Source organism: Rhinopithecus roxellana, chromosome 18 (assembly GCF_007565055.1).
Source record: "Rhinopithecus roxellana isolate Shanxi Qingling chromosome 18, ASM756505v1, whole genome shotgun sequence".
NCBI classification, from domain to species: Eukaryota; Metazoa; Chordata; class Mammalia; order Primates; family Cercopithecidae; genus Rhinopithecus; species Rhinopithecus roxellana.
In genome coordinates this window covers 51,608,970-51,623,203 of record NC_044566.1, presented here as the reverse complement: position 1 = coordinate 51,623,203, position 14,234 = coordinate 51,608,970, and the positions used below count along the sequence as shown (strand labels likewise).

Sequence of the window (14,234 nt, the reverse complement as noted above, 5' to 3'; positions counted from 1 at the left end):
ATGGACCAATATGTTATCTCCACTTTTAACTAGGATGAAAACACTAATAATTTCACTAGGATATCTCATTTCCATAAACAGCAAAAACGAACTGGGGGTGGGTAAAGCTCAAGTAGGAAATAACTTTTATAATAAAATTATCTTAGAAATAAACCATAAAGGCAACTTGTAGAAAAGATCCACATTATAGTTCTTTAACCAGCTTATGATTCTAGAAAAAAGAAAATAAATATCAGGCACATACTTATTCCCCCAACAAGTATTTATGAAATCTACTATATGCTATTTACTGGGTATACAAAAAAAAGACAAATAAGATATGATCCTTGTCCCCAAGTGGTTCAACATGTGAAAAGAAAAAATGTAAACAGATAACTATAAAACAATGTAAATAAACAAGTCAACCAAAAGATGATAGAATAGAGAGGGGTAAATACCTGTGAGAACCTGAAAAAACTTCATAAGTGACATGTGGGCTATTTCTTTAGAAATAAGTAACATCTCTTTTTTCCAAGGAGAGAACATGAGAGGAAAGGGGGTGGGGGATATTCTAGGAAGAATAAGCAAAGGTGACCCTAAAAGTTAAAATCACTGAGAAATAGGTAGAATAGTAATTTAATGAAAACAAACCTTTTCCCTAACATTAGGGATACAGGATCTATCTAGCATCAGAACACCTGCATTCAAGTTGTAGTTGAATGCCATTTACTAACTGTATTTTCTTAGATAAGTCAACCTCTATATTCCTTTCCATTTCATTTTTCTTCTTGAAGTTGTACCAAATAAGAACTTACTTTGTAAGCTACAAAATGCTTTACAAATACATAAAAGTTAATATACTGATATACTAATACATAAAAGTTAATAGATACTAAAATTTCAAGATCAAAATATTAGCCTAACATTTCACAGTGAATTTATGCCATATATATATGAATTCAAATGCCAATTTCTTATTGCCTAAAAAATGTCACAAAAGCAAATACCTTTTAAATATGTAAAAGATATATGTTCCTACTAGGTGCTGTAGTAAACATCTAATTGCCACCACATGATGCATACAATCCATATAGTACCAAACAAGCCTACAATGTCCCTCGAATCAACAAGTGACAGAAGTTTAATGAAACTAGCTTTATGCTTAACTGGTCTCCCCAGTGGCAAATTAAAGCAGCAATTGTACATCTGTGTCTCTGTTCCTCTCATCGTGGTTTAACTGACAGGAAACAGAGAGTAAGATATGGCACACAAATGTCAAGTATTTCCTGCCTTCTCTGTTACATCTTTATGTCTTGTTTTATAAATAGTCCAATAGTTTGTGTGAAAATATATCAAAGTACAGTAGCAGAAATATATAAATGGTGAAGAGTGTTTATACAAACAGAGCCAATGAAAAAGTATTTCGGTCTTGGGATCTAAGATTCAATATGCACACAAAGACTCATTTATAGTCTTTTGAAGAAGTATTCTTAGGAGCAAACACCACACAAATTAAGATTTGAAAACCACAATGACTGAGTAAAAAACCAAGTGTCTAAACAACAGAACAGGCCCTCAAACTATTTTACCCAACTGTTTACATGAGTAACACTCGACCACCTTGATATGACCCCCCACAACCCCTGCTATCCCTATCAAAAAAAAAAAAACTACCACAAAAAAACAAAAAAACCTTTAAGCAACTGACTATCAACAAAGCAGGACTGATAACTTGCATCTTTCATCTTCGGTCATTTTTACCATGGCTTCTTATCAGCACTCTCCCGGATTACAATTTGTATCCCCCAACCAAACTATCTCTACTCCCTTCTCACTTCCTGTATATCCCAAACTTGGCTCATGTTATTTACTCATATATATTCAACTATATACAACCAAATAGAACTCTGTTCTCCATAGGTGAATCCTGCCTGCTTCAAGTCATGTTAACCAAACTTCCAGTTAATTATAACTAAGGGGTGCTCATTTTTCATCATGCCAAGCTGCCGCCCAAATTAATAATCCTTAAGAATGAATTCAATTCATTACTCATATGATTCATATTCTTTATCATAAACTTGGGCAAAATGCAGCTATCTTATCCATTCATATTGGTCAATATTTACTTATGCTAGAATAAGCATAAGTTGCCACAATTACAATTCCACCAGGGTTTACTGCTATTCCATTCTAGGTCAATGTCCAAAACCTCTCTTCATATTTTACTGCACAGAAGTCCATCTTGAGCTTCCTGTGACCTCTTTTCCCTAAACAGAACTTAACATATACCTAATAATCACCTGTAAGCATGGTAGTAGACTCCTGAAGTAATATTTCTCAAATGAGTGGCTTTGAAAAACAATTTCATTTTTACCCAGTATTTTTCAACCAGAAGGATCCAGCTCGTTCTTTATAGGAATCTAAGAGTTATTAGTGCCTTCCTAGCATATCTTTAGTATATCTCTGCTCTCACTGGTAAATGTATTAGCTAAATTGTCCCCAGTATCTAGGGAATAAGGAGTAAGTGCTCCACGAACCATGAAGGAAGAATGAAGGAAGAACATCCATTTCCTTACACATTAGCTCCCCTCCCCTATCCTCTGGTTCTGATGCTTAGTGAAATAACCCTAAGGGCGGGGGAGGGGAGGGCGGGGGACGGACGAGGAGGGAGTGGGAGAGTCTCAGAGCAGCTGCGGAGAACCTAGTGTCCATCACCTACCCAACAATCAAACACAGTTAACCATGTGTAACTGTTCTGTTCTACCAAGGGCAGATAAGTATTACATCTTCCTTTCAGTTTATTCTTAAGACTAAGGTTGTAAATTATCCTATAACAATCTGCAAGTTTTTCTCTGATCTACAGATCAAAGGATCAGGCACGATGTTCAGTTTGCAACGAAAGCATTTTGAATAAAATAATTTACACAATATACCTTATGTCTAAATACAAACTTTTTAAGTTGCCCTTCAAACTAAAACACATGTAACATTAATTCCAATGAATTACTCAAACTTAAATCTAAAATCTTATTTTTCCTTATAATTTAGTATATACATACATTTTGTATAGTATATTTTAAAACTTTATATACACAGCATGCTGTATATATTCTTCCAGCACACTTTAACAAGTTTATCTAAGACATACAATTTTGAATAAACACAATGGCTATTTGGAAAGATATTTTAAACATCAAACCCTCCCTGGAACTTGGTACTTAGGAAAATATTAAACCTTACTCAAGACAAGTCATGATTATTATTAGGCTCCCATTATAACAAAGAGAAGAAATACCTCAAATGCACAAAGCAGCCTATCTTCAATCATGCCCCTCACAAAAAGTGTTCCTCCCTGCTGCAGAGTACAGATAATACACCTCAGGAACGCCCTGTGTAGAGGTCTTAGCAGGAAGCCCAAGGGACTCAACTCAACAGTAGCCTTCTAACCTGCTTATAAGTCATTTCTTTCAGTCTGAAGCTAAATAATATGCAGCAACTGAAAGCTCTTTCAATTAAGAACACAATGGGAAAATGTAAATCAGAAAATGCCTAAAGAGAAATTGAGTCTACTGGAGGAATTTCATTTGAAGGCACATTCCACATATTATTATTATTATAAAGTATCTAAAAATGATTGATACCATTGCCAATTCCTTTTACTGTAAAAATAAAATTGCTGTACAAACATCCCTTAGCCTACTGGAGAAGACAGTAACTGCCACCTTCTGCCTTTCAACTTCCCTTTTCTTAATGACAAAGGCATCCACTAAATGGAAGCACTGAGGCTCAGAACCAACACCTTCATTTTCTTTGAAGAATGCTGATTTCCTCATTAGAGAGGTGCCAAAAACAGAAAAATATTGTGTTATAACCTTATATTTAACATAAACTTTAATAAAATTATATTTCTGCCATATAACATTTATTTAATCCACCTCTAATTTTTAGACATTTGTATTATTTCTAATGTTGCACAATTAACAGTGATTCACAAAATGTAATCCTCAGACCCACAAAGGATCCAGAGACCCTTTCAGGGGGCTCTTGAGATCACAACTCTTTTCATAATAATGGCAAGGTATTATTTGGCTTTTCCACTGTGTTGACACTTGCCCTGATGATGCAGAAGCAAAAGAGGATGAAACTGCAAGTGCCTCTGCCCTGACCAAGGCTGCACCCTCAAGCCACGAGTCTACTCCTTACAGCTGGGCACTCACATTTTAAAAAGGCGACTTCACTTAAGAATGTAAAAACTATTTTCTTGAATCTCAATCATTAAATACATATGTTTTTAATATTCTGAGTGATAAAATGGGAGGTACAAATAAAGTACTACTTCTGGCATAAACAGAAATAGCATTGTTGTCTTGAGAAAAAGCATTTATGCTATTATTCTTCGACGTGTGAGCTTAAAACTAGCTGCTGCTTTCATGAAATGTAATTTTTACTTAAAAGAACTAATTATTATTCAGAATTGGATATCTGGCAGAAATTTTTCCAAAAATGAATAAAGCATGCCCATCACGTCAAGGAAAACAACAGCAATTGTCACCGATTATAAAATGCAAGCTTTCAACTGAAAATCAGAATTTTAGAAAACTTGTATCTACTGCTTTGACTCTGTTGGCTTCTTAATGCATTTAAAAGGCTTTTCTGATGAGGCTGTTGTGATTCTGATACTATGTCAACATTTGCAATACACAAATGACTCATGCACGATGTTACAAAATCTTGCTTAGGTTAAAAAAAAAAATCAATCCATTCAAAGTACAAGACAGATCCATGGATGTTAATGTTACAGGGGACAAAATGTTCATTCATAGGTTTTCAGAATCTCATTGTTCTAACCTTTAAAAAACTAGTATTTGTTGATGAGCTTTGGTGTAGTATCAAAGAATATCCACAATTATCTGAAGTGGCCATTAAAATATATCTACTTTTTGCAACTAGACATCTGTGTGAGGCTGAATTTTCTTCATATTCTTCAACAAAAGCAACATATTCTAACATATTTCATGCAAAAGCAGATATGAGAATATAGCTGTCTTCTGTGAAGTCAACGATAAAAGATTTACACCCTTCTCGGTACAGCTTTTGTTTTGGAAAACACATTTGTCTTTTTTTGCACTGTGTTTTTTCAAAAAAACAGGGTCCTGCTGTGTTGCCTGGGTCGGACTTGAACTCCTGGGCTCAAACAATCCTCCTGCCTCAGGCTCTCAAGTAGCTGGGCTTGGGTCACCGTACCTGGCTCAAACTTGTCCTTTATAACAATAATTATGTTAACATGTAATGGGCGTATTATTTTTAAATAAATACATTAATATTTTTCAAGTTTCTGTTTTAATTTCTAACACTGGTTAATATTGGTAAATGTAACCCACATGAACCAAAGCTCTTTGGGAGCCTTAATTTTAATAGTATAAAGATGATATAAAGAGCATAAAGCTTGGGGGAAAAAAAAGTGTAAGGTTTGAGAACTGCTACACAATCACAACCAATGATTCAAATATCCTTATAACTGAATCTTTGGTCCCATCCTTAAATTTTCTTAAATTTTCTACCAAGAACTGAATTCTATCAAAAGGCACATAGACTTTCCAAGCATTTGATATCATAATGCCAACTGCCCTGCAGAAGATTTTTTAAGTTTATACTGTTAGCAACAGAATACCTGCATGGACATTTAATGTCATTTGCAACAACCCACAATACTTGAACTATTGTCAATATGATGGATAAAAACACAGGGGGGTTATTTGACTTTAATTTGCATTCCTTTGCTACAAATTAATATATTTTAATTTTAAAGATAATAATTTAATATACTTCCCAATTTTAAAGAATTGGTTATTCTTTGTGGAAAAGGGCTAGGAGACACAAGTAAATAAATGGTAAAGGTGACAGTCTATGATTTTTCTCATTGGGAAAAAAAAAAACTTCAAATTAATGTTTTTACTCTAGTTGTTTGGTTTAGAAAGCTTGTGTTTTTTTAACTTTAATTTAATAATGTAAAACTAAGAATGATATTTAAATTACTAGTTGCAATAGTGCAGCAGCTCTCAAACTTTTTGGTGTCAAGATCCCTTTATAATCTTAAAATGTATTGAGGACCACAAAGAGCTTTGGTTTTCCTATGTCATATTTATCAATATATGTTTTTTACTCATAGGATATTATTATTTATTATATGCCCTTTAAAGGAGCCTTTTCTCAGAATAGCATATTGAAAAAAAACTCTGGGAATTTTTCCTTGATTAAAAATAATGCTGTTAAATATACATGCTTTGGGCCAAGCATGGTGGCTCATGCCTGTAATCCCAACATTTTGGGAGGCCAAGGTAAGAGATCAATTGAGCCCAGGAGTTTGTAACGATAACAACAAAAATCACTAAAGATTCAGGAATTGCTATCATTACAGTAAGAATTCTAAGGAAGCTACATGAAACACTGATCAGGAAGCAATATGAAACACTGAATATGCCAGTAAATCTGGTTAGACACAACAATCTATTAGCTACTTAAACGTTCATGGATGTTAATACTATACTAATTATTTTATGAACGTTTTCGTTTTGAAACGTGTTTTTGAAAAATATTTGAATGTGGGATAATTCTGAAGATGAAACCTAACTAAATTACTTCTAGGTAACTAAAGCTCCAATTTGTTAATGGATCTCAACTGGAAATTACTATTTATCCATCCAGAAGTATGCCTAGATCTTCTTAGTTATTTGGGACAGACACACAGTCTTATAACACTTACATCTGAATCTACCCAATCCCTTTCACTGAAATAGGCAGTTAACTTTTTTTTTTTTGAGACAGGGTCTTACTTTGCTGCCCAGGTTGGAGTATAGTGGCACGAACATGTCTTACTGAAGCCTTGACCTCCTGGGTTCAAGTGATCCTCCCACCTCAGTTCCCCAAGTAGCTGGGACTACAGTCATGCACCACTATGCCCGGTTTATTTTTGTATTTTTAGTAGAGACAAGGTTTCATGTTTTGCAAGCTGGTTTCAAACTCCTGGGCCCAAGTGATCCAGCTGCCTTGGCCTCCCAAAGTGCTGGGATTACAGACTTGATTGAGCCACCGTGCCTGACCCCATTTTTAAATGATGCAGAGTTTTCATTTTTTTGAGAGACGAGGGTCTCACTATGTTGCCCAGGTCTCAAACTCCCGGGGTCATGCATTCCTTCAACCTCAAGTTCCCAAGTAGCTGGGACTACAGGTGCATCTCAGTGCCCCTGGCTCTGATGCAAACTTTATTTGCCACTTTTTTTAAGTCAACTTTTACTACCAGTCAAATTAAATATTATTCCTCAAGATACTTATAATGTGGGGCAAAAATAAACTACAGCTTACAGATAAAAATGTATTATGAGGCTAGGCGCGGCAGCTCACACCTGTAATCCCAGCACTGGGGAGACCAAGGTAGGTGGATCACTTGAGGTCAGGAATTCAAGACCAGCCTGGCAAAACCTCGTCTCTACTTAAAAAAAAAAAAAAAAAAGATAAATTAGCTGGGTGCAGTGGTGGGCACCTGTAATCTCAGCTACTTGGGAGGCTGAGGCAGGAGAATCACTTGAACCCAGGAGCCAGAGGTTGCAGTGAGCTGAGATTGTGCCACTGCTCTTCACCCTGGGCGACAGAGCAAGACTCCATCTCAAAAAAAAAAGAAAAAAAAAAAAAAAGAGAGAGTATTATGAAACAGTTAAACCAAAGAGGATTCATCTAGCTACCACCTAGCTTTATATTTTACCATAGTTTGTTTCTGGTTCTTTGGGGTTTTTTTTTTGTTTTGTTTTTAAGAAAAAAAGGTCATCTACAGTTAAAGCCGCCTCTAATATCCCTCTCCAGTCTCATTTCATCCCTTCTTGGACTATTCTAAGTTTAATTTTATTTTCTTCTCTCTGTTTTAAGACACAGGTTCTTGCTTTGTCACCCAGGCTGAAGCGCAGTGGTGCAATCACATTTCACTGCAGCATTTACTCCTGGGCCCCAGCAATCCTCCTGCCTCAGCTTCTCAAAGTAGCTGGAGCTACAGGAGTGTGACACCACAACTGGCTAATTAAAAAAAAAATTTTTTTTTCTACTTGTAGAGACAGGGTCTTGCTATGTTGCCCAGGTTGGTCTCGCATTCCTGGCCTCAGTGATCCTCCCACTTAGGCTTTCCAAAGTGCTCAAATTACAGGCATAAGCTACAGTGCCCACTCATCAACTATTCTAAAATTGGTATCTTCCCTGTTACATACTTGTATAACTTTATTACATATATATCAATATAGTAGGATTGCTTTTATATGCATACTTGGGAACAAGTATTTATTAAAATTTATTTTTTATTCAAAATTATGTTTGAAATAATTTAATTCTAGTTAAGAAATGACAAGCATACTGAACTGTTTTCGGGGTCAAATATATTGTTGTCTACAGCTTACTCTGAAATGCATCAACTGCCCATCTGTTTACAGTCCTGGTGGATTTTACACCCCAGGGCAATACACCATAGAAAGATTCTGAATGGGTTAGAAGTCATCACTGGCAGGTATCTGATCCTAGGAAAGATAATGAAGATCTCTAAATTACATTAAACTATCTATACTCTGCAAAGCCTTCACATCCCTCAATGTGAAGATACTGCTCTAGAGAACTTCTACATTTATGTTCCAGAGAACCATGTACAAGTGTTCCCAAGCTGAAAATAAACTAATGCCATCAACAAGAGAGAATAAATACATTCTGGTATAGACAAACAATGGAATACTGTATTGCAATGAAAAGTAAGATAAGTCACAAAGCTGAATGAAAGAAGCAAAGTCACTACAGAATATATGGTGTGATTCAGGTGTATGAAGTTCAAAGAGGTAAAACTATAAAGAAAAGATTACCACAAAAGTCAGCATAGTAGTTATTTTTTAAAGGAAACAAACATGAATAGGAGTGGGGCCTTCTAGGGTAATAAACATACTCTATATTTCTTAACACAGGTTGTTTCTCAAGATACTTATAAATATGAGGCAAAACTGTTTAAATAACATTACAAAATGTTTACCCATGTTGTAACACTTTATAATTTTATTTAAACTCTATATGTTTTATGTATTCTCCTACATGTGCATTTCATTTTTAAAGAAAAAATAATGAATTGCCCCATTACAATACTAAACTCTCATTTAGTATTTTGATATAAAAAAATAAGATGTATATAAATTGTTAAATCACTTCATTTTAATAGTTTTATTATAAAATGTTATAGTTTTACTATTTATAGGACTGTTTTCTAAACCCAGAAACTAATTTTCTTTAATTATATTTAGATTTTAAAAATTGCACCATGTAACAGCACAGACATGATCACTATATGACTGGGCATCTATCATGTAGATACTGCAGCATGTAAAGTCACACTGATGCCTGCTACTTTGAAGAGCTTCTAATATACAGAGTAGAACACAGGAAGAGGACAAATCACATGAAAACACAAACTTAAAAAATAAAAACAACTTCTCTCAGTGGTTACCTCTGGACAGCAGGACTGAGAGTGAGAAGGGGTAGAGGAGGGAGGCTCCTTTTCATTACAGACCTATGAATTAAATTTTGAATGGTATGCATGTATCACTGATAGCTTTTAATATAAAAATTGTTAAACCAATCTTCATACAAACTATGGAAGGCAAGAGGGCTCTGACGATGAGGATGATGTTAATACCTGGAAGAGAAGGAATCAGAACGTTTCTGCATAGAAATTTGTACGTCTGAAGCTCATCTGTATAATTTCTACCTCTCTGTCATCAAAGCAAATAGCACACAATGAGTTACTTTTCTCATATAATAACTTAAGGTGCTTAGAACCATGACCAGAAAAGACATGTGTAGTACCGCTCAACAGCCACTTTTATTATAGTATACAGTTCATTTGACAAGACACAAAAAACTCTCTTGTCGGTTCTCCATACTAATGGAAGAAAAATTGTTCAGATAGTTGGAAACTGTCCTAATCATTGGAGTTGACTCAATAACGTTACTAACTTAATTTCAACCATTTATATGAAGCAGCTCTTAAGTAAAGGTGCAAAATATTCTGGTTAATTTGTGAAAGCAATGATTATCTTCAAACAATTCAACTGAGGGGACTTTTCTTCTCATTTATACAAGTCAGTGAATACCGAACAATGTCCCATTAGATGAGATGGAATGTTAGGCAAACCTACAAATATGCAATCAAAGATGCAGTTAAATATCTGAAGAAGCTTCAAAACTCATATACAAGCATTACAGGGTTAAAAAAAGTTACTTCCTCCCAGACTCAAACAAGTACATACTATCACACTGGTCTTCAAGTCGCCCCTGCCCCCCCACAAAAAAAAAGAAAGAAAAGAAAAATATCACAAATAATAATAGTGTTATTTCCCAAGAGAGAAGAGCTTTCAAAAAAGCTATAATCACCACCCTAAATCAGTAAGGGGGTGTTTTTCCTAAAGCCCCAGGAATAAGAGGATGGAGAGGGAAACCAAGAGGCAACAACTGGAACCAAAACAACTAACACTGAAGAGTTCACTGAGAAATAAAAAATAGGTTAATTTCATTAAAAAACAAAGATTACTTTATTTATTATGGTCAATATGGCAGTAGGTTGCGGGGGTGGATCAGAGAAAAGGAAAGAGGGATAGCCACATAGTTGAACAACATATAGCACAGCAAAAAAATGGACTAGAGAAACGGATAACCAGGATGGGAAAGGAGCCTAAATGGGTTCTAATACTGATAAAAAAAAAAGTATCCTAGTTGCTTTCCTTCCTTACTAGAGGCTATGGGCTTCAAAATAGCATTGCTGCCTAAAATGTCACATATTTAAATGCAAAACAGCTAATTCCTCTTCATAGCCTTAAACCTGTAAACTCTCTTTCTGAAAGTGTGGCATATAAGCACCTACATCATAATCATTTAGGGTACACAGGAAAAAATGCTGATTGTTTAAGCAAATCCTAGGCCTAATGAATCAGAATTTCTGAGTTAAAACTGGGTGATTCTTTGTTACACCAAAGGTTGACAATTACAGCTTTAAAGGTAATACTATCAGATAGTATTACCTACAACATGCAGACACCAGTCAGAGATTAAGCTGAGGGCCAAGTGCTTTTTAAAGCTGTGCCATCTTTAACTTCAGCAAGATAGCCAACTGAATTTGTCACATAAGATGGCAAAAAAGAGTAGCCAAAGGTTTAATACAGCAAATAATACCTGTCTACTCATATGTGCTTGGTACTTTGTCAAAGGTTGAAAAAGGCAGAAAAAACAGAATAAAACCTCTCTCCTCTCAAACAGCATATATTCTTATTCTTACTGATGAAGACGCTCTTCTTAACATAGAAATGCTATTCGACCTTCAACATTCATCATTCCTTCAAGATAAACTCTCCTGAGTATTCTTTCAGTCATCTTTTATCTCTAGGCAATCTGAACCTCAATTTACCTAGTCAGTGGTTGGTCCTATTCTTTACTTCACTTGTTAACATGCCCGTTTTCCCAACAAGAATTTCAGTTTATGAGGATAAAGTCCATGTTCCTAGCCTTTTGTGCTTTTTATTGTTTAGAACAATGATGGCCACACTGTGGACGATTTCACACTGAATTGAGTTGGGGCACTCAGACCTTTAGGAGATTCAGCAGTTATGCATGAACTATTAAAAATCCAAATTTCAAACCTATAGAATTTCCAACCACCCCAATAAAAAATATCAAAAAGTTAACAGACAAAAGATTTTGTAGATACCAAACAATTCTCTTATTTCAAAGGAGGAGGAGAAGATGTGACAAAGATAAACAAAATGAGATTAAGTATCTTATAATAAGGTCAAATTTAAGATAAGTGTAATGTGAAAGCTTAGACACCTCTGGATTTTGTAAATTCACACGCATGGTGGCGCATGCCCGTAATCCCAGCTACTTAGGAGGCTGAGGCAGGAGAATTGCTTGAACCTGGGAGGTGGAAGTTGCAGTGAGCCGAGATTGTGCCATTGCACCCCAGCCGGGGAAACAAGAGTGAAACTCCGTCTCAAAAAAAAAAAAAAAAAAAAAAAAAAAATGAGGTAAAACTAAAGCAGAAATAAAACTGTCTTTGTATCTAGAAGCTCAAATTAAACTCCCAACTCTTTATATTTCCGTCTAAAGCCATCTTAAAATAAGCAATGTCATGAACAAAAAAATTCTAACAGTGAAATACAAAAAGTTGTTGTAGAAATAAAATGAATGCATCATCTTCCTGATGAAAACGAAAACTAACTACATTTTCAAAATCACTGGTTGATCCATTTGGTTGCAACTTATCACCAAGATTATCACCAAACATCTTAATTAAGGTTTTATTTACTCTTAAGGAAATACAGAGCATTTCAAACAAAGCATCACTTGTTGTGGACTGGCAGGAGCAGTTCCAGACTGGTAAGCCATTAGGTACTGCATGACCTCAAGCAAATCACAGGACCTCTGTGGGCCACTGTTTCTTCATCTATAAAAGTGAGGCATTTGGACAGTCTTCGGTCACTTACAGCACTAAAGTTCTATAAATCAGTAATTCTAAATTTAATTCTGATGGCTCAGTTCAAACTTACATTCAACCTTATGGAAGGAAAAACGTGGAGAGGGAACTACTTAATAAATTTTTCTGGTCTTTTCTTGGTTCTCTTTTTTTTTTCCCCCTTCTCCCTTCTCCTTGAAGCTCCACTGCAGTCTTTATCACATAAGAAAATATATAAACAATATCTATTTTACTTAAACTGTACCAGCTTCTTAAATTTAAGAAACCAATTTCCTCTACTTCTCTTTAATAAATAAGATCTTAATTATGCCGCTTATTTGTGTGCCTCTTGATTTTTCTCTTATGGATCACCACCTTTAAAAAAATTAAAAAAAAAAAATAGAAAAGTCTTCATTAGATTTTTCACATAGACCAGACTAGAGGTAAATACAGCTTTTGCCTACTCAAAGGCTGACTAAACCAGCAATATACAAACAAAGATGATAGCAAATGGCTCAGATGAATTGGTAAAATGTCCGCTGTGTCTTTCTTGTAAGACTGCAAAATTGAGATGTTAATATCAACAATCCTTACAAAAGAGTAAGAAATAATAACTGATTGCCTTTCTGTCTTCCCTTTAATCTGACAGGCCTTCAAGCACTTAGAAAGTGCAGAGCAAATTCTCAAAGAACTAGCTAAATATCATTTTGGTCAACCAGAAATGATTTGGCAAGTTTTATATCCAAAAACTTTATTTTTTGGAATCACTGCATATTCCAATTTTTATCTTCATAAATACGTTTCAGAAATAAAATACTACTGCACTCAGCCTTACAGAGCACCTAGGACTTTAAGGCACAGCAGGATGTATACTCACCAGCCAAAATCTCATAACTACAATGACAAGTACTTCAGGAAAAGACTGAGCAATCTTTTCATTTACAGAAGGTTTTTTATTCAAAGCAAGCAAATTTTAAGAACAGTAATACAGAAGGAAGGCCAATACTCATCACCTTTTCTTTTTACACAAAATTGAAATAACCACGTTTCCTCAGAAGACAGCTTTACCTCTAAGGTTGTTACTCAGAACAAGTTTCCAGTGTGAATTATAAAACTTCATTTTTTTCCTAATAGTAAATGAATCATGCTAGTCTTTCTTCCTCTTTATTTAATACTCACTTTTACTTGTTATCTAAATAATCTAATATTCATTTTTACTTATTATCTAAATAATCATTCACTTTACTTAAACTTCTATTGGGTTTCCAAAACGAAATGTGTAATACAATTTCATTAACTTTAAAAACAGAGAGGGAGAAAAAAAAAAAAAAACCGTAACAGTCAATGAGCAACACCTTATGACTGAGTTGTCCCAAAGCTTCACCCTTAGCTAAAATGCCAAAACAAAGCCACTGCCCCTGGATTGTTAACATCCATATCACACAGGAATAATACGGTTTACTTAATTATAACTTCGACTACCCCAAAAAATACAATTAGATTCTTTAAATTAAAATTTGATCTTAAGTTTGCTTTGTGGTTCTTAAACACAAACAAACAAACAAAAAACCTCTTTTATTCTTAAATTACTTAGAAAAAAAAAATCACAAAGACATATAAAATGCTTTAACAAGAAGATCTAAAACTTTCCAGAATTTCAGTGCTTTGTTTCCTCCTAGCAATTAAGTTCAATCAGGCATGTGACTGACCACACACATTTTATCAGAGAGTTAAAGAA

General features: G+C 34.8%; 1 protein-coding gene across 2 annotated transcripts in view; it reads right to left on the bottom strand.

Moving 5' to 3' along the window:
* The window catches only part of ELF1 (E74 like ETS transcription factor 1), a 114,813-nt gene that overhangs the window by 71,502 nt on the left and 29,077 nt on the right, over nt 1–14,234 (bottom strand). The gene's annotated exons all lie outside the window — the stretch shown is intronic.